Source organism: Microcaecilia unicolor, chromosome 4, assembly GCF_901765095.1.
Source record: "Microcaecilia unicolor chromosome 4, aMicUni1.1, whole genome shotgun sequence".
Lineage (NCBI taxonomy): Eukaryota > Metazoa > Chordata > Amphibia > Gymnophiona > Siphonopidae > Microcaecilia > Microcaecilia unicolor.
In genome coordinates, this window is record NC_044034.1 from 227,517,186 (window position 1) to 227,539,629 (window position 22,444).

Consider the following 22,444-nt stretch of genomic DNA (forward strand, 5'->3'; position numbering starts at 1 on the left):
TAAACCCCTAGCACATCAACACACCTAAATCTCTTGTTCTTTTCTGAAGTTCCTTTATTGAATAACATAGGTGATTACTCACAGTTAGATGTTCATAAGCATAAAAGAACCCTGTAGTTTCATGAGCTGTATCAGTGGAGAGAAGGTAGAAGCTTAAGTGGGATCAGTTCATTGCGGACATAAGAAAAGTAGTTCCACAGATAGAGGCAGCTCGGAGTTAGGTGTTTGGGAGTGCAGTACCCTCTTCTAGGAAAGTATTTTCGGGGTGAAAAGACTAGTGCTTTTCCAGAGCTACAACAGGATCATTGCTTTGTCCTGGAGCAAAATGGATACTGTCCTCATGGACAGGGGGGGGGGGGGTGGAGCCAGAAGCTCATACAGACTCAGAGAAGAAGGAGTAGAAAGGCCAATAGGGACAAAGCCTGTCCTCGAGTGACAACGGTGGCTCTAGGGGGCAGCCCCTGATTGGAGGAAAAGGTCATACCTGGCTGACCTCTCAGGACAGAGGTAGTAAGAATGGCCAGGAAGTGCTGGCACATAAACAGAGAAGCCAAGCTTGGCTGAGACAGAGGAGTGATCTAAGCAGCATCACAACCAGTAGTAACAGATCTTATACAGACAGGCAAGTGGGGTTGCGTTGTCTGTGAACTACATTACACACAATGCATTGCTCACACACATATCTTAGCAGTGAAGACTGCAGCAGTCAAGATCTTTAGGAGTAAGAATAGCAGTGAAGGCATTAACATATTTTAGGGTCACACTACAACTAGTGCCAGGCTGTCAGGGGACAGAACAAGGGTCAGTGAAGGGGGCGAGTGCAGGGAAAAGGAGGATAGCGGATTATCAGAAGGGATTGGTTAGGGTACTGAATAGGTGGGGGATCACAGCAGTAGAGGTGGCAGAGGAGGATAGGAAGGCTATGGGGGAAAGAATTCTACATCAGTATTTTTGTCCAGAAGTTAGCCTCAGTTAGCCTTAAATATGAACAGGTTGCCACATATGTTTTTTGATCTCTCCTGGCTTGCCTTTCAAGGAAAGCTGTTTGTGAGGGGAAATTTGAAATGCAGGAAGCTGGAGGAAAGAAATTGATCACTTTTTGAGGGAATGCCCCTTCAATCGGGAGGTGAGGAAAGAAGTGCCTTAGGTCTTGGGAATTCCTAGTTTTCAGTCTTTTTCCTATGCAGAATGGGTGTACGGTTGTTATCGACCAGGACTGTACCAGCATACTGGGACATTATTTGTGATTACTGTTATTTTGAAATACTTCTTGTGAATGGCCAGATGCCAATTGACATTACAGAAAAGTTTACTGTCAGTGGACACAGTGGTGGGGGATGTGCTGCGGGAGGTTTTTTTCTGGCACGTTTGGAGCAGGAGTGGTTTGGGAGGTGGGGCAGGGTATTGGAAGCATGTACTGTTGAAACTTGATTAGATAGGTATGTTTTTGTTATTTTAGTGGTTTTAGTTTTCTTTTTGAACTTTTGTATAAAAGTAGATTTGTTGTAATTGGTTGCAAGTTTCTCCAATAAAAACATTCCCTAGCATTAGATTACTATGATTCAGAATATTCTTTCCAATGTGCATCACTTTGTATTTGTTCACATTAAATTTCATATACCATTTGGACACCCAGTCTTCTAGTTTCCTAAGATCTTCCTGCAATTCTTCACAATCTGCATGCGTTTTGACAACTTTGAATAGTTTTGTGTCATCCACAAATTTAATCACCTCACTTGTCGTTCTGATTTCCAGATCTTTTACTTAAATAGTACCATTCCCAGTACAGATCCCTGTGGCACTCCACTTTTCACTCTTCTCCATTGAGAACACTGGCCATTTAACCCTATCCTCTGTTTTCTGTCCAATAACCAATTCCTAATCCACAACAGAACATTGCCTCCTATCCCATGACTCTTTAATTTTCTCAGAAGTCTCTCATAAGGAACTTTGTCAAAAGCTTTCTGTAAATCTGGATACACTACATCAACTGGCTCATCTCTATCCACATGTTTGTTCATGCCTTCAAAGAAATAAAGCAAATTGGTGAGGCAAGACCTCTCATGGCTGAATCTATGCTGACTCTGTCCCATTAAATTATATTTTTTTACGTCTTCTGTAATTTTATTCTTTCCTTTATTTATTCATGCTTGTATCCCAGAATTATCCAAAAACGAGTTTAATAGTAAATGACGGCAGATAAAGACCTGAACTGTCTATCCAGTCTGCCCAACAAGATAAACTCATTTTATATGGTATGTGATACTTTATATGTATAACCAAGTTTGATTTGTCCCTGCCTTTCTCAGGTCACAGACCATAAAAGTCTGCCCAGCACTGTTCCTGTACTAAAAGTTCTGAAGCTAACGTCAAAGCCCCTTAAAATTTACACTCCAGCCAATCCATATCTATTCAGCCACGATCAGGGCACAGACCGTAGAAGTCCACCCAGCACTGATTTTACTCTTCAATTAGCGGCGTCATCACCCAATCTCCACTAAGATTCCGTAGATCCATTCCTTCTAAACAGGATTGCTTTGTGTTTATCCCACACACGTTTGAATTCCATTACAGTTTTCATCTCCAACACCTCTTGCAGGAGGGCATTCCACATATCTACCACCCTTTCTGTGAAAAAAATACTTCCTGACATTACTCCTGAGTCTGCCCCCCTTCAACCTCAATTCATGTATTCTAGTTCTACCACCTTTCCGTCTCCAGAAAAGGTTCGTTTGTGGATTAATACCTTTCAAATATTTGAACGTCTGTATCATGTCACCCCTGTTTCTCCTTTCCTCCAAGGTATACATGTTCAGGTTGGCAAGTCTCTCCTCGTACGGTTTGCAACGCAAATCCAATATCATTTTTGTGGCTTTTCTTTGCACCGCTTCCAGTCTTTTTACATCTTTAGCAAGATACGGGCTCCAAAACTGAACACAATACTCCAAGTGGGGCCTCACCAACAACTTGTAGAGGGGCATCAACACCTCCTTTCTTTTGCTGGTTGTACCCCTCTCTATGCAGCCTAACATCCTTCTGGCCACGGCCATCGCCTTGTCACATTGTTTCTTCACCTTCAGATCCTCGGACACCAACATTCCAAGGTCTCTCTCATGAGTCGAACTTACTAATCTCTCCCCTCCTATTAGGTATCTCTCTTTTGGGTTTCTGCATTCCAAATGCATCACTCTGCACTTCTTGGCATTACATTTTAACTAATAATCCACTCAAGCTTAAAAATTGAATAGAAACTCTAAACACAGCCCCACATATGCTGTGTGCAAAAATCAGTCTATACTACCGCTGCCACCCACACAGCAAACAGCTGAACACAAAACCCACATCAAAAGTGGAGGAAAAAAACCTCAGTATCGCCACCCAACCAGCCCCGAAAATCAGACTATAAGGCGTGGGCCCGGCACGCCATCATTTGGCTCAAAAAAAAAAACTCCATTCTTGTGCTGAAAACACTCTTACTGTCAGGGTATGTGCGGAAAATCGTTCATATAAACGCTGATATGGTGACAAACGTGTATATATTTTTATAGAACACATAGTCTAATTCAAATCAATTGCTTACAGTCTAGTTCATATAGATTGCATCAGTTCAACACCGTTCTCAACTTCACCAGCCACTTGTTTTGCTATACAGCAGACTAGACACAGAATTGATACCCTAGATGTGGCGTTGGAACCCCTGAAGCAGCGGAAGCGAAACGGGGATTCCCTGTTCGGTTGACTGGCTGGTGAAGTTGAGAACAGCGGAACACTACGGCGATTAGCGATGGGATTGAAGCTAAGTGTTGGATAGTTGTCTCATCTAGACTGCCGATTAGTATTGAACTGATGCAATCTATATGAATTAGACTGTAAGCAACTGATTTGAATTAGATTCTGTGTTCTATAAAAATATATACACGTTTGTCACCATATCAGCGTTTATATGAACGATTTTCAGCACATACAAACAGTAAGAGTGTTTTCAGCACAAGAGTGGAGTTTTTTTTTTTTTTTTTTTTAGCCAAATGATAGTGCGCCAGGCTCACGCCTTATAGTCTAATTTTCAGGGCTGGCTGGGTGGCAATACTGAGGCTTTTTTCTCCACTTTTGATGTGGGTTTTGCGTTCAGCTGTTTGGCTGTGTGGGTGGCAGCGGTAGTATAGATTGATTTTTGCACAGACCATATGTGGGGCTGTGTTTAGAGTTTCTATTAAATTTTAACTGCCAGACCCTCGACCATTCTTCTAACTTTTGGAAATCCCTTCTCATCATTTCTACTCCCTCCAGGGTCTATTGGCTATCTTCGTGTCATCTGCAAAAAGGCAAAACTTCACTTCCAACCCTTCAGCAATATCTCTTACAAATATATTAAATAGAATACTACTACTACTACTTAACACTTCTATAGCGCTACAAGGCATACGCAGGCCCCAGCACTGACCCCTGAGGAACTCCACTGCTCATCTTCCTTTCCTCCAAGTGGATTCCATTTACCACCACCCTCTGCCACCTGTCAGTCAACCAGTTTCCTATCCAGTTCACCACTTTCGGGCCTAAGTTCAGCCCTTTCAGCTTATTCACAAGTCTTCTGTGGGAGACCATATCAAAGGCTTTGCTGAAATTCAAGTAGATTACATCTAGCGCACGTCCTTCATCCAATTCTTTGGTCACCCAGTCAAAGAATAAGATTCGTTTGACAGGATTTTCCTTTGGTAAAGCCATGTTGCCTTGGGTCCTGTAACCCGTCAGCTTCTAGAAAGTTAACTATCCTTTCTTTCAGCAGTGACTCCATTATTTTTCCTACCACCGACGTGAGACTTACCGGTCTGTGGTTTCTCACTTCTTCCTTGTCTCCACTTTTGTGAAGAGGGACCACGTCCGCTCATCTCCAATCTCGCAGAACCTCTCCCATCTCTTAAGATCTATTAAATAAATCTTTAAGAGGTCCAGCCAGGACCTCCCTGAGCTTCCTCAGTATCCTAGAATGTATCCCATCCGGCCCCATAGCTTTGTCCACCTTCAGATTCTCCAGCTCTTTATAAACTCTTTCTTACGTAAATGGCGCAGTATCCACTCCATTCCCAGATATTTCCTCGGCAGCCAACCACGGTCCTTCTCCAGGATTTTGCTCCGTGAATACTGAAGTGACATAATTGTTTAGCACATTCGCTTTATCCTCCTCACTCTCAACATAACTATTCTCATTATCTTTCAGTCTTGCAATTCCATTCCTGTCTTTTCTCCTTTCTCCAATATATCTGAAAAAGGTCTTGTCACCTCTCTTTATATCTTTAGCCATTTTTTCTTCTGCTCGTTCTTTCGCTAGCCATATTTTCGGTTCAATGTGGCTTACATTTAACAGTTGTTAGAGATTACATTGATTCAATTACATTTACAATGTTGTATGATGCAGCCTACATATGCTGCATTACAGTAGTCTAGTTGGGACAATATCAGCGTCTGTACTATAAGACGGAATGACTGTCTGTGGAAGTAGTCTCAGATTCTTCTCAGTTTCCATAGTGTTTTGAAGCTTTTTGACGTGATTGCAGCAACTCAAGGGTCAGATGTTTGTCAAGAATGATTCCTAGTATTTTTATTTGTGTAATCAAACTTTGTACATTGTGAGTTGTATCATTTAAGGTGTCCAACCCTGGACATAATACAAATATATCATCTACATAACTTAATGAAAATATATTCAAGGTCTCCAAAAACTTCCCTAAAGGGCTTAAGCAAATATTGATTAATTGTGGTGAAAGAGTTGACACCTGTGAAACACCACATGTTGACAGCAAACTTGAAGACCATTGCCCATTCTTAAGAACTATGTATGATCTATATTTTAAAAATCCAATAATACCCATCAATCTTAACAGTAGTAAATCATGGTCTACAGTGTCAAACACTGCTGATACATCAAGCTGTAACAATACTATATTCTTCCCTGAAACTAGATTTTTCTTACTTCAGTTACTAATGTGATCAACAGTGTTTCAGTACTGTGCAATGGATGAAACCCGTGTTGTGAGTAATGTAAAGATGAAAATGTTGACATAAATTTAGAAAATTGGAAATTTACAATAAATTCAAGGAGTTTCATCATCCACGGTATACTCGCAACCGGTCTAAAATTGTCTACTGTAGTCATGTCTCCCCCTGTTTTCTTATGAATTGGTATCAAAAGCAATGCCTTCAATATGAAATTTCCTTCTAACAGGCTATTATTAACAAAGCATGTCAACCAATCTAAAATATTTGATGGAGTGTCTGCTATGTTCATAGAAAATTTCTCGATGGGTAGGAATTGACAAGAGATTAAGGTGCAACGACTTCAGGGCTTAAGTTTGAGTGTAGGGAATAAGATATCTCGAAAGGTATAGAGGTTCGGAAACAGCAAGGGTTTTAAAAATTAAAACAGAAGAATTTTATAAGTTACCCAATGGGAAATTGGGAGCCAATGAGAGAGTTTGATTTAAAGGATGTAAGATGAGAATTTAAGAACAGTCCCCTAGGCAGCCTGAGCCACCTTAAGAGCACTAGTTCTGCCTGGGAGGAAGTAAATTGGGAAGAGGGGTGGAGCCTAAATGAGGAAATATATACAACATGGCCTGAGAGAGGTTAATGAAGCCCAGAGAGAAGAAGGAATTGAAGCCCCAGTGTACACCACCACCATGTATGGTTAAGAATTGTGACCTGGCTGAGGTAAGCCATTTTTGCTTCGAGTTTGAGACTGACAAGCCATGCTCTGGGGTCTGGCTGGAGGCAGACCATAGTACTCAGAGAAGAACCATGAAAGACTTACAGGCTGTGTTTGGGGCGGGTCTGTCCTACTAGCCACAGACTGTGTTCAGGCCCTGCCAGTCTGAGGCCTGTTTAATCCTGCTTATTGAACTACAGAGTCATTCTGTCTTTTGTGCCTTTCCTGTGACATAACAGGCCTCAGGATTAACCTAAATAAAAACACTTGTTTTAACTTATATCCCTTGTCTGGCTGTGTTATTCTACCGACCCACCCTCTCCCCTAACATGGGGCGTCACATGGTGAAATTTAGAAGGTTACATTTCACAGAACTCATATTTTGAGTATATTAAGTTTAATGTTTTCTTTTCTTTAGGTGAAGTATGAAGAATTATTCCCAAAATATGGGCCTACTTTGTGCCCAGATTGTCAGAAAGAAGTTCCAAGTCTACCATCACCTCAAGAGATTGAAGATATGATGGAAGAAGCAAGATTACGCATGCTGAAAGCACAAATGGTTGGTTTAGTTATTTGATTTTAGATTATTGCTGTATTTGCTTAAAAATTGTGGGAAAAAAGCAAAAAGGGTGGGCTGAAGTTCCAGTCAAGGTGTATGGAAGAAGTAAATATTATTTCAGATATAGCTGATTTGTTATTTAATTATTGCTGCATTGTTGTTTGGCTATTTGTACTTCTATGTTTTGATTAAAATTTTTATTTAATTCCAGGTGATCTATCAATCACCAGCCTTGGTCAGTTTGTCTCTGCCAGCCACATCTCATACACAACCATCTTTTTTAGAACGAATCTGGCAAAAAGAGAATTGAGATTTACCATCATGTTTCCAGAACCTGCCCTGCAACCACTTCCAAAGCCGAGATAGATATCCCTTCAGAGGCAGATGATACAGACAGGGGCATGGGCAGATTTCACTGAGAACGTCGCTTAGACATTTGGAGATGAATATCCCAATTTTCAATATCTCAACACCAATGTTACCGAAACAGAATCCAATGTTCAACAGAAGGCCCTGTCTTTCATCCCTACAGCTAAATATAATATGTTTCAGACCAGTTGATCTTTTTAAATTTACTAGAAAATTACTAATCATTCATCCCTTCTCTAAGAATGCTCCTAGTGCATCTCCATCGTCAAGAGTTCTTCAATTTGGCTACCTCCTGGACCTGTTGATCCTCTGATTCAGGCATTTCATTTATGTGAAATGGCAATTGAACAAAATAAAAGGCCCCACTTCTCACAAGTGATTAACATGCAGCAATCAGTACATTGGCTCATAACCCAGAGATAGTTATAAATCTAGCCAATTTTGACCCTACTTTTTCACACTCACTTTCACACACACATACACTTACACTGTCTGTGTCTCACACACACACGCACCCACACACATATACACACTCACACAGACACACAAACATGCCTCAAATGGTTCAGCTGTCCTATGTAAAATTTCACTGCTGTCTCTTCATTTTCACCCTACCTGTGCACACTCTCTTTCACATAGAGACACACACACACACTTTCTCTGTGTCACACACACACAGACACACATACATATACACACTCTCACTCTCTCTATAGCCTTGCTAGCGCCCGTTTCATTTGTTTACGAAACGGGCCTTTTTTACTAGTACTCTATAAAAGATACATTGATGACATTCTTTCTTTGGAGAGGAGACTCAGTCACCCTTGAGGGTTTCTTTGAATGGCTCAACACCAGAGATGACAATTTAAATTTCAAAATTCAATACAATAGTTTGAAAATCAACTTTTTTGATCTGCTTATAAAGAAAGACGAATACCACTTTTCGATATCTCTGTATAGAAGACCTACTGATTGCAATGTCTTTCTCCATTACACCAGTTACCACCATCAGAGCCTCATAAAGAACTTACCCCATGACAATTTTTACCCCTTAGGTGAATATGTTCTGACTTTGAGGATTTCAACAGTCAATCTAATATCATGGCACAAAGATTTCATGCCAGAGGTTATCCCTAGAGATTCATCACTACAGGATATAACAAGGCTAAAGCAGAAGACCAAGATGATTTACTCACCCACGAAGGGAAAGATCTGCCCCAGACATTGTGTGCACGCTTAAGTTTTGCATCTAGCAACCCAGATTCAGTGTTCAATCAGACACTATTGGCACAACCTTTGAGGGCCATGATTGTTTTAAGAAAAGAATCTTAAAGAAATACTCGTTCTGTCCAGTCTTCCAGATCCTCTATCAGACAACCGAGAAGAAACCAATCAGCGGCACTGAAAACGTGGCTCTTTAGTGTGTGCGTACACTCATTAGAACTTCCATTCTTCAAGATTCCAAGCATGGGACATGAGTACAAATTGCTTCACACAGCTGACTGTAACACATCTGATGTCATCTATATCATCTGATGCCCATGCCCACTTCTCTATATTGAGGAAAACCAAGAGATTAATCAAAACATGCATAATAGAACACCAGAGCTGTCTCAGTAGGCATATTGAATCTGCACCATTGGTGACCCATTTGGGCTCAGCTGGCCACACTGTTGACAATCTAAAATTTTTTTTTTCAAAGTTCTTAAAGGCAACTGACGAAGCAAAACTACTGATCAGATGCTTCTCTAGGAAGAACAAAGACTCATTTTTCAGCTACAAATGCTGGCTCCATCAGGTTTAAATGCAGATGTAGACTACAGACCATTTCTCTAATACTTTACTTGTATTTTGCCTGATCCTTGGGCAGAAGCTCCCAGATAGCACTACCTGTCCTCTGTTTATTGTGTGTCAGATTATTCCTACTATTCTTATTCAGGTCGTGATGAAAAAATGTAATTTATTAATAGATATATTAAAAATTATATACAGTAGAGCCCAACACAGGCCGTGTTTCACCCAGCAGGGCTGTTCAGGGGCTATAAAACAAATAAAATGACATTTTAAAACAATACAGATATGACAAAAAATAGTAATTATTATACACACATTACATATATATGTGTTTGTTTATTGCATACCAAATACCTAAAGTAAATGTAACATGAAATAAATGTAACACAAATATCCCACACGTATAATAAATGATTATAGATATATAATAATGATGTACGTTTGCATTAAATAACACAAATATATCTCACACATATAATAAAAGGTGTAATTAATTTATCATAAATAAGAGAACATTCCACAAATATGTCACACATATAAATAATTAAAAATAATAAAAAATATATACTTTAGGTATTTGGTATGAAATATACAAACACATATATATCTAATGTGTGTATAATAATTACTATTTTTTGTCATATCTGTATTGTGTTTTAAAACATAAGTACATAAGTAATGCCACACTGGGAAAAGACCAAGGGTCCATCGAGCCCAGCATCCTGTCCACGACAGCGGCCAATCCAGGCTAAGGGCACCTGGCAAGCTTCCCAAACGTACAAACATTCTATACATGTTATTCATGGAATTGTGGATTTTTCCAAAGTCCATTTAGTAGCGGTTTATGGACTTGTCCTTTAGGAAACCGTCTAACCCCTTTTTAAACTCTGCCAAGCTAATCGCCTTCACCACATTCTCCGGAAACGAATTCAAGAGTTTAATTACGCATTGGGTGAAGAAACATTTTCTCCGATTTGTTTTAAATTTACTACACTGTAGTTTCATCGCATGCCCCCTAGTCCTAGTATTTTTGGAAAGCGTGAACAGACGCTTCACATCCACCTGTTCCACTCCACTTATTATTTTATATACCTCTATCATGTCTCCCCTCAGCCATCTCTTCTCCAAGCTGAAAAGCCCTAGCCTCCTTAGTCTTTCTTCATAGGGAAGTCGTCCCATCCCCGCTATCATTTTAGTCGCCCTTTGCTGCACCTTTTCCAATTCCACTATATCTTTTTTGAGATGCGGTGACCAGAATTGAACACAATACTCAAGGTGCGGTCGCACCATGGAGCGATACAACGGCATTATAACATCCTCACACCTGTTTTCCATACATTTCCTAATAATACCCAACATTCTGTTTGCTTTCCGAGCCGCAGCAGCACACTGAACAGAAAGTTTTAGTGTATTATCGACAGCGACACCCAGATCCCTTTCTTGGTCCGTAACTCCTAACGTGGAACCTTGCATGACGTAGCTATCATTCTGGTTCTTTTTTCCCACATGCATCACCTTGCACTTGCTCACATTAAACGTCATCTGCCATTTAGCCGCTCAGTCTCCTAGTCTCGTAAGGTCCTTCTGTAATTTTTCACAATCCTGTCGAGAGTTAATGACTTTGAATAACTTTGTGTCATCAGCAAATTTAAATACCTCGCTAGTTACTTCCATCTCTAAATCATTTATAAATATATTAAAACGCAGCGGTCCTAGCACAGACCCCTGAGGAACCCCACTAACTACCCTTCTCCATTGTGAATTTAACCCCACTCTCTGTTTCCTATCCTTCAACCAGTTCTTAATCCACAATAGGACTTTTCCTCCTATCCCATGACCCTCCAATTTCCTCTGTAGCCTTTCATGAGGTACCTTGTCAAATGCCTTTTGAAAATCCAGATACACAGTATCAACCGGCTCACCTTTGTCCACATGTTTGTTTACTCCTTCAAAGAATTGAAGTAAATTGGTCAGGCAAGATTTCCCCACACAAAAGCCGTGCTGACTTGGTCTCAGTAATCCATGTCCTCGGATGTACTCTGTAATTTTGTTTTTAATAATAGCCTCTACCATTTTCCCCGGCACTAACGTCAGACTCACCAGTCTATAATTTCCTGGATCTCCCATGGAACCTTTTTAAAAAATCGGCGTTACATTGGCCACCCTCCAATCTTCTGGTACCACGCTCGATTTTTTAAGGATAAATTGCATATCACTAGCAGTAGCTCCGCAAGCTCATTTTTCAGTTCTATCAGTACTCTAGGATGAATACCATCCAGTCCAGGAGATTTGCTACTCTTCAGTTTGCTGAACTGCCCCATTACGTCCTCCAGGTTTACCGTGAAGTCAGTAAGTTTCTCCGACTCGTCCGCTTGAAATATCATTTCCGACACTGGTATCCCACCCAAATCTTCCTCAGTGAAGACCGAAGCAAAGAATTCATTCAATCTCTCCGCTACGTCTTTGTCTTCCTTGATCGCCCCTTTTACCCCTCAGTCATCCAGCGGCCCAACCGATTCTTTTGCTGGCTTCCTGCTTTTAATATACCAAAAAAAAATTTTACTATGTTTTTTTTTGCCTCTAATGCTACCTTTTTTTCGTAAGCCCCCTTGGCCTTCTTTATCTGCGCCTTGCATTTGCTTTGACACTCCTTATGCTGCTTCTTGTTATTTTCAGATGGTTCCTTCTTCCATTTTCTGAAGGCACATGTGAGTTTATTGGATATTCAGTTTCTTTATTACTATTTTTTTAATTTTTATTATTTTATTATTTTTTCTTTTTCTGAACTATTTTTGTTATTGATTCAATCTCAAGTTTGTCATTCATTTTTTGATATTTTCTAGTTGGTTTCATCAAATCTACCATATTTTGACAGTAGAGGATCATTGTGTAGGTGGGTGTCTTGTTTTGCTTAAAATTAGAATTTGGGCATATTATTATGTTTGATTAAGTAAACATTGCTCCTTAATCATGATCATTTATAGTTGATACAAACAGTGTGTATATATATATATATATATATATATATCTTTTTAATTATTTATTATATATGTGTGACATATTTGTGGAATGTTCTCTTATTTATGATAAATTAATCACACCTTTTATTATATGTGTGAGATATATTTGTGTTATTTATTTAATGCAAACGTACATCATTATTATATATTTATAATCATTTATTATACTGTGGGATATTTGTGTTACATTTATTTCATGTTACATTTACTTTAGGTATTTGGTATGCAATATACAAACACATATATATGTAATGTGTGTATAATAATTACTATTTTTTGTCATACCTGTATTGTGTTTTAAAACGTCATTTTATTTGTTTTATAGCCCCTGAAGCAACTCTGCTGGGCGAAACACGGCCTGTGTCGGGCTCTACTGTATATAATTTTTAATATATCTATTAATAAATTACATTTTTTCATCACAATCTGCTTTTTTGATTTTCCATCTTGGAGTTTGCAGACTGTCTGCCCCTTTGCTTTCTTGTACTATTCTCATTCATGCAGGTCTGAGACAGTAGACAGCCCTCCTGTCTCCCCCTTTTTTTCATGTTCTTTTTTATTTTGATGGTGACATTTTATTGCTAATTTACAGTATTTTTATATTAAACCTATTATACTCATCTATTCAGGCATTTCAACAGTAGATATGCTTTTATAATACAGTGAAGACACTATTTTGTGTAATAAGATGCACATTTTAATTGTGTATTTTCTTTGTATTTATAGGTCTATATTTCATATCATTTTCCTCTGGTGCCTTTCATAGACTTTGTCATAAGATTCCAAATGAATGGATGTCCTCATAGTATAGGGGGTCTTTTACTAAGGTGTGCTGAAAATAGGCGCGCGCTAAATGCTAGAGACACCAATGTATTCCCATGGGTGTCTCTCTAACATTTAAGCGCATGCCTATTTTTAGCCCTTGCTAAAAATGCCAGTGCGCCTTAGTAAAAGACCCCCATAATATATTTCTGTTTTTTTTTAACTTACAATACTCATCCAGCCATGTTCTTTATAATGTATGCTTTTGCTATACAATGACGACACTACTTCATGGAAACCGATGAGTGTCTTTTGGACATTTTAAATTATGTATTCCTAATGTATTTAAAGGTTAATATTTCACATTAGTTACTTTTGGAGTTTTTTAAAGACTTTTTTGTTCCGTTTCAATGTATGTTTTTATAAATCCATTTATACATGTCACCATGTTTGTACAAACAGCCCACGCTTTTATTTTAATTGCTATATCATTTTATTTTATCCAACCAATAATGTACTTGTACAGTATTGCTCCACAAGACACGAGTGTTTACACATTTTTTTTCCGCTCTACGGCACTACATTTTTCTCCACTGTGTGATGTTTTACTTTTTATCGGAAACTAGGTGCTGAGGAAACACACTGGTGCACACATGCACAGGGTCTTTCTTTTTTATGGCTCCAGTCCTGGAACAATGCTGTAATTTAAATTCCACTCTGCCGATGCGGACCACTGCTATCCTTCCTGGTATTTTACCAGACGGAACACTTGATGCGCTCTTGAAACTCTCGAACCAGGTAATTACTCAAATTTCTCACATTTGCCACTTCTCAACTTTGTTAGCACTACTAGCTCTGTTTTTGTTCGGTTTTAATACTTTATTCCATCACTGCACTGGCTTTAATTGCACTTTCTTTCCACACTCTGACACACAAAGCCATGGGACCGGACGGGATCCACCCCAGGATATTGAGGGAGCTCAGAGAGGTTCTGGCAGGTCCTCTTAAAGATTTGTTTAATATATCCTTGCAGATGGGAGAGGTTCCAGGGGATTGGAGAGCGGCGGATGTGGTCCCTCTTCACAAAAGTGGTGATAGGGAAGAAGCTGGAAACTACAGGCCAGTAATCCTCACTTCGGTTATTGGAAAAGTAATGGAAGCGATGCTGAAGGAAAGGATAGTGAATTTCCTGGAAGCCAATAAGTTGCAAGATCCGAGACAACATGGTTTTACCAAAAGGAAATCGTGCCAAACGAATCTCATTGAATTCTTTGATTGGGTGACAGGAGAATTGAATCAGGGACGAGCTATAGACGTAATCTACTTAGATTTCAGCAAAGCTTTTGACAAGGTTCCCCACAGGAGGCTCTTAAATAAACTGGATGGGCTGAAGATAGGACCCGAAGTGGTGAACTGGATTAGGAACTGGTTGACGGACAGACGCCAGAGGGTGGTGGTTAATGGAATTCGCTCGGAGGAGGGAAAGGTGAGTAGTGGAGTGCCTCAAGGATCGGTGCTGGGGCCGATTCTGTTCAATATATTTGTGAGTGACATTGCCGAAGGGTTAGAAGGTAAAGTTTGCCTTTTTGCAGATGATACTAAGATTTGTAACAGAGTGGACACCCAGGAGGGAGTGGAAAACATGAAAAAGGATCTGAGGAAGCTAGCAGAATGGTCTAAGGTTTTGCAATTAAAATTCAATTTGAAGAAATGCAAAGTGATGCACTTAGGGACTAGAAATCCACGGGAGACGTATGTGTTAGGCGGTGAGAGTCTGATAGGTACGGACGGGGAGAGGGATCTTGGGGTGATAGTATCTGAGGATTTGAAGGCGACGAAACAGTGTGACAAGGTGGTGGCCGTAACTAGAAGGTTGTTAGGCTGTATAGAGAGAGGTGTGACCAGCAGAAGAAAGGGAGTGTTGATGCCCCTGTATAAGTCGTTGGTGAGGCCCCACCTGGAGTATTGTGTTCAGTTTTGGAGGCCGTATCTTGCTAAGGATGTAAAAAGAATTGAAGCGGTGCAAAGAAAAGCTACGAGAATGGTATGGGATTTGCATTACAAGATGTATGAAGAGAGACTTGCTGACCTAAACATGTATACTCTGGAAGAAAGGAGAAACAGGGGTGATATGATACAGACGTTCAAATATTTGAAAAGTATTAATCCGCAAACGAACCTTTTCCGGAGATACGAAGGCGGTAGAACGAGAGGACATGAAATGAGATTGAAGGGGGGCAGACTCAAGAAAAATGTCAGGAAGTATTTTTTCACGGAGAGAGTAGTGGATGCTTGGGAGGTGGTGGAAATGAAAACGGCAACGGAATTCTAACATGCTTGGGATAAACATAAAGTAATCATGTTCAGAAGGCATGGGTCCTCAGAAGCTTAGCCGAGATTGGGTGGCAGAACCGGTGGTGGGAGGCGGGGCTGGTGGTTGGGAGGCGGGGATAGTGCTGGGCAGACTTATACGGTCTGTGCTAGAGCCGGTGGTGGGAGGCGGGACTGGTGGTTGGGAGGCGGGGAGTGCTGGGCAAACTTGTGGAGTCTGTGCCAGAGCCGGTGGTGGGAGGCGGGACTGGTGGTTGGGAGGCAGGGATAGTGCTGGGCAGACTTATACGGTCTGTGCCAGAGCCGGTGGTGGGAGGCGGGGATAGTACTGGGCAGACTTGTACGGTCTGTGCCCTGAAGAGGACAGGTACAAATCAAGGTAGGGTATACACAAAAAGTAGCACATATGAATTTATCTTGTTGGGCAGACTGGATGGACCGTACAGGTCTTTTTCTGCCATCATCTACTATGTTACTATGTGCTAGAGCCGGTGGTGGGAGGCGGGACTGGTGGTTGGGAGTCGGGGATAGTGCTGGGCAGACTTGTACAGTCTGTGCCAGAGCCGGTGGTGGGAGGCGGGACTGGTGGTTGGGAGGTGGGGATAGTGCTGGGCAGACTTATACGGTCTGTGCCAGAGCCAGTGGTGGGAGGCGGGGATAGTACTGGGCAGACTTGTACGGTCTGTGCCCTGAAGAGGACAGGTACAAATCAAGGTAGGGTATACACAAAAAGTAGCGCATATGAATTTATCTTGTTGGGCAGACTGGATGGACCGTACAGGTCTTTTTCTGGCGTCATCTACTATGTTACTATCTTGATGATTGGCTGGTGAAGAGCACCTCGAAGGACGGTGCTCAGGAGTCAATTCAGGTGCTGGAATACTAGGATTTGTAATAAACTACCCCAAGTCCCATCTCCATCCATTTCAACAATTGGAGTTCATAGGAGCCGTGCTCGATACGAAGAATGTCCGAGCTTATCTCCTGGAGACGCGTGCAGACAACCTTCTGTCCCTTGCCTCCAAGATTCGGACATCGCAGCAGGTCACAACGTGGCTTCCACAGTATATGTTACACCCATGACACGTCTTCACATGAGGTCTACTCAGTGAACCCTGGCTTCTCAGTGGTGTCAAGCCACAGGAAGTCTGGAGGATGTCATCCGAGTGTCCCCAGAGCTTGTGCATTCTCTCCAGTGGTGGACCATTCGTTTCAATTTGACTTTGGGTCTACCATTTCAAATTCCTCAGCCACAAAAAGTGCTGATGATGGATGCATCTCTCCTGGGATGGGGAGCTTATGTGGATGGGCTTCACACTCAAGGAGCCTGGTCCCTCCAGGAAACGAGTCTTCAGATCAATTTCCTGGAGCTCCGAGCGATCTGGAATGCTCTAAAGGCTTCCAGAGATCGGCTGCCCAACCAAATTATTCTAATTCAAACAGACAATCAGGTTGCGATGAATTACACCAACAAGTGGGGAGCACCGGATCTCGCCCCCTGTGTCAGTAAGATGTCCAGATCTGGCTTTGGGCACATTGTCATGGCATGTTTCTCCAAGCCACTTAGCTGGCAAACGTAAACAATGGCCTGGCCGACAGACTGAGCAGGATATTGCAACCTCACGAATGGTCTCTGAACATGGGCGAAGCCCGCAAGATCTTCCGAGCATGGGGTACCCCCTCGGTGGATCTTTTCACCACTCAACTCAAATCACAAGGTCCCTCAGTTCTGTTCCAGGCTTCAGGCCCACGACAAACTATCATCTGATGCCTTCATTCTTCATTGGGGGACAGGCCTTCTGTATGCATATCCTCCCATTCTTCTAATGGGAAATACATTGTTGAAACTCAAGCAAGACCGCAGAACCATGATTCTGATCGCGCCCTTCTGGCCATGACAGATTTGGTTCCCTCTTCTTCTGGAATTGTTCTCCGAAGAATCAAGGAGATTGGAGTGTTTTCTGACCCTCATCATACAGAATGAAGGGTCGCTTCAACATCCCAATCTCCAGTCTCTGGCTCTCATTGCCTGAATTTTGAGAGCCTAGAATTCGCTTCCATGGGTCTTTCGGAGGTTGACTCCCAGGTCTTGCTGGCTTCCAGGACAGATTCCACAAAGAGGTGTTATTCTTTTAAATGGAGGAGGTTTGCCGTCTGGTGTGACAGCAAGGCCATAGATCCCCTTGTCCTACACACACCCTGCTTGAAAACTTCTACATTTATCAGAGTCTGGTCTCAAGACCAACTCCGTAAGGGTTCACCGTAGTGCAATTAGTGCTTATCATCAGTGTGTAGAGGGTAAGCCAATTTCTGGACAGGCTTTAGTTGTTTGCTTCTTGAAAGGTTTGCTTTTGTCAAAGCCCCCTGTCAAACCTTCGCCAGTGTCATGGGATCTCAACATCATTCTTACCCAGCTGATGAAAGCTCCTTTTGAGCCATTGAATTCCTGCCATCTAAAGTACTTGACCTGGAAGGTCATTTTCTTGATGGCTGTTACTTCAGCTCGTAGGGTCAGTGAGCTTCAAACCTTAGTAGTAGATGCACCTTATACGAAGTTTCAACACAACAGAGTAGTCCTCCGCACACATCCTAAGTTCTTGCCGAAGGTGGTGTTTGAGTTCCATCTAAACCAGTTGATTGTCTTGCCAACATTTTTTCCCTGTCCGCATGCCCACCGTGGCAAAAGCAGCTTGCATACCTAGGACTGCAAGAGAGCATTGGCCTTTTACATGGAGCAGACGATGCCCCTCAGACGGTCTGCCCAGTTGTTTGTTTCCTTTAATCCCAACAAGAGGGGAGTCACCATTGGTAAATTCACCATTTCCAGTTGGCTAGCAGATTACATTTCCTTCGCTTATGCTCAAGCTGGGATGACTTTAGAGGGTCATGTCTTGGCTCACAGTGTCAGAGCCAAGGCTACATCAATGGGCCACTTAGTCTGCCTCCATTGAAGAGATTTGCAAGGCTGTGATGTGGTCTTCAGGCCACACATTCACATCTCACTTCTGCCTTGAGCATGATACCCAACGCAGCAGTCGGTTTGGGCAGTCAATGTTGCAGAATCTGTTTGGGGTCTAGAATCTAACTCCACCCTCCTAGACCCATTTTGTTCTGTTCCAGGCTGCACCCTCATGTAGTATTTTATTTCAGATTAATCTTGCTTTTCCTCGGAGAAAACAAAAAACTTACCTGTAGTATGTATTCTCTGAGGACAGCAGGCTTCACATTCTCACAATCCAGCCCACCTCTCCTTGGAGTTGTTTCTTCGTATTTTGTTTCATTTTTATGCTATTGTATTAAACTAATGAGACGTGGAGGCGATGCGGGCGGGAAGGCGCTCCGCGTATGTGCGCTTTAGAAAGCTCTGGAAAGGTTTTTACTTTGCTAGCTATCTGCCAATTCCCGTGTGACGCGGATTGTAGGCCCACTTGTGAGAATGTGAATCCTGCTGTCCTCTGAGAATACCTGCTACAGGTAAGTATCTTCGCTTTATCCAATATTCTTACAGATCAAGGTTCACTTCTGCAAACTTGCGTAGCCAGCATTTTTGTTTTATTTATTATTTTTCTTGACTCGTTAAATGTTCTGATCCCTTTATTTTTGGGCACACACTGTAAAATTGTATAACACTTATTTTCACGCTAATGTCTATCTCCAATACTTTGGGACTTATTTTCAAAAGACAAAAAGTCTAAAAAGTGGCATAAAGCAGCATTTTATAGTTTTTCTCACAAAGACATCCAAATCAGTATTTTCAAAACCTATTTTTTCAGATTTTTTTTCTCTGCTATTCGTCTGCAGTGCATCAAAATCTCAAATGGGCGTACTAGGAACATGTTAAGGGTGGGATTTGGGCATTCCTAACACTTAGATGTTTTTCAGCCATAACGGAACAAAACAAAATCATCCAAGACTAAAAGTAAGATGTTTTGAGCTAGACATGTTTTTATAATGAATAAGGCATTAAAAGGTGCCCTGAATGACCAGATGACCACTGGAGGGGTCTTCCAGTGGTCACTGATCACCTCCCACCCCCTGAAATTGTGAATAAAAACATTATTTACCAGCCTCTATACCAGCCTTAGATGTTATAGTCAAGTCCATTATAGCAGTATGCAGGTACCTGGAGTAATCTAGTGGTGGGTGCAGTGCACTGCAGACAGGTGGACCAAGCCCATTCCTTTCCCTACCTGTTACACTTGTGGTGGAAACTGTGAGTCCTCCAAAATTCACCAGAAACCCACTGTACCCACATATAGGTGCCCCCTTCACCCATAATGGCTATTGTACAGTTGTGGGTAGTGGGCTTTGGGGGGCTCAGCAGACAAGATAAGGGAGCAGTGGTGAGATGTGTACCTGGGAGCATTTACTTGAAGCTCACTGCAGTGATCCATTGCTCTGCTGGGATGTCTGGGGAACCAGTCTAGTAAAAATGGTGTCTCCTTCTACATCCCAATGCCTTGATTTTCTTTGTCTTTCATTTGGACTTTTTTTTTTCTGACAATGGTCCAAAAAAAAAAAAAGTACAAAACACAAAACCTTGTTCGAAATGGTGTTTTCGAAAAAAATACATTTTTCTTTTTTTGGAAATGACCCTCTTTTCTATTTGGATTGCGGACATTTTTTTGCAAAATGTCCAAATTCGGACTTAGACGTCATATCAGAAATGCCCGTTTGTCTTTTAAACATACATCGCAAATGGTGCTTTAAGTAAATTGGACATTTATTTAGTTTTTGTCTTTTTAGGCTTTTAATGTCATTCCTTAGATTTTGACGTGCATTGTTTTTTCATGAATGTCCTTTGTTTTAAAATGATGTTCCATACAATTATTCAATAGATTTGAGGTGCACAGTCAAATCTGTATGTTTGCAGACTTATGTAACTGTGCATTTGTAGGTCTTTGTCTATGTAATTCATCTTCTTTGAGCTTTTTAAGTTCATTTTCTATTTCACCCCTGGATTTCTGTTGACCCTTTTAGTAATTTACCTGTGTTTTCACCAAATTTTATTGTTTGATATCTACTTTTTTATATGTTTTTATTTATTGATTTTTAATGTGCTTCTTGAAACATGGTTACTGTGTTGAATATTTTTAGTGTGCTTCAAATAAACATTGTGTAGGATTATCTGGTCTCCCTTGTGTCATCGGAAGTGCCTACCCTCCTTCCCTACTCCTTTTTGGTTACCTCTACTACAGCCGTAGGGACTGGTTTCGTCTACTTCACGTGGTGGATCCCCTCATCGAATTTGTTTGGGGTCCTCAATCCAGCTCCACCTCCCTCCAAGGCCCATTTTGTTCTGTTCTAGGCTGCACTCTCACACTGTTGTATATAGTTTCACGTTAACTAGTATTTTGACCTCGCTGTTGTGAAATCCAGTTGACCAGTGATGGTTATTTTCAGTGAGCATGGTAGTGTTGGATTCCCACATATGAGAATATGTCTTGTTCTGCAGAGTTCTGAGGAGACACCCTGGTGTGAGCCCATGGGTCCATACGGAGGGCAGCGGAATGGTTAGCCACCGTTCTACAGAGGACAGCCAACTCACCCCCAATCTTCGCCTGGGAAGGCCGCCGTTCCCTGGAAGTTGAGCCTCCAGGTGCAGGCGGTCTACAGGGCTTCGGGAACAGGGGGCGGACAGGCCAACTCGACAGAGAATGGACAGGACTCCCGGGGAGGCAGATGGGCAGACGCCCCCGGCGGAACTGGCAGCAGGCACAGAGAGTCAGTAGCTTGGCAGAGGTCAAGGCAGGCAGCGGTCAAGGAGAGTCAGAAGCATGGCAGAGGTCAAGGCAGGCAGCGGTCAAGGAGAGTCAGTAGCTTGGCAGAGGTCGAGGCAGGCAGCAGTCAAGGAGAGTCAGTAGCTTGGCAGAGGTCGAGGCAGGCAGCAGTCAAGGAGAGTCAGTAGCTTGGCAGAGGTCGAGGCACTAGTAGGATGCAGTCCAACCGGCAAGTGCAGGATACAATCCAACAGGCAAGTGAGCAGGAATCTCCCACGAAGCAGAGCTCTCTGAAAGGAGAAGCCGAAGCACTGGCTAGAGGAGCAGCGTTCCTTAAATAGGTCTCCTCATCAGCGCGGGACCCCCAGCTGATGCTTACAGGAACCTGGCCTCTGACAACCAATCGTGGAAGACGCCAGTCGACGTCCCGTCAGCCTGACCCCGCAACCGGAAGAGACGCCGGCTATCCTCCGCCGGCGCCATGTTGCAGAAGTTCCGCTCCGAAAGTGGAAAGCCGGCCATCAGGGAGAACCGCGCCGAAATGGCCGGCGATCCGGGGTGCAGACACGGCATGCCCGGTCCCCGTGGTCGGAGGTAATAGCCAGCCATCCTTGTCAGGTGCCGATAGCCGGCCACCGGCGGAAGACCTGCGAGAATGGCCGGCCATCCGAGGCGAGGCTGGAACACACTGCCTTCCGACTCCCGCAGCAGACAGGTGAGCGTTGCCACTGGTGGGGTTTGGGACAGTATCCCCCCTGGAAGCTCCCCTTCTTCTCCGGGGTCCTGGTTCCTGCGGGTAGCGTTCGTGAAATTCGTGTATGAATTCTGGAACGTGCACATTGGACTCCGGTTCCCACGAATTATCCTCGGGCCCAAAATGTTTCCATGAGAGTAGATAGTAGTGCTTCCCTTTTTGCCACTTGGAGTCCATTATTTCTTGTACTTCAAACTCGGGGTCAGGCTCGAATTCCGGGACAACGGGGGCCTCTTCTTGTGGATGCCAACGGGATCGCCGAAACGGTTTCAGGAGAGACACGTGGAAGGCATTATGTACCCACATGGACCTGGGCAGGCGTAGACGATACGTGACTGTGCCAATTCGAGCCTGAATGGGAAAAGGCCCAATGAAGCGTGGCGCTAACCGTCGGGACGGCAGCCGGAGTCTTAAGTGTTTGGTGCTCAGCCAGAC

The 22,444-nt window shown here is 42.4% G+C and overlaps 1 long non-coding RNA gene across 1 annotated transcript in view; it reads left to right on the forward strand.

The window, feature by feature from the left end:
• Positions 1-7,183: 7,183 nt before the first annotated feature.
• LOC115468018 overlaps positions 7,184-22,444 on the forward strand; it is a 141,620-nt gene continuing 126,359 nt past the window's right edge. The window contains exon 1 of the long non-coding RNA XR_003941805.1: positions 7,184-7,259. This is a non-coding gene — a long non-coding RNA (uncharacterized LOC115468018). The remainder of the gene's footprint in view (positions 7,260-22,444) is intronic.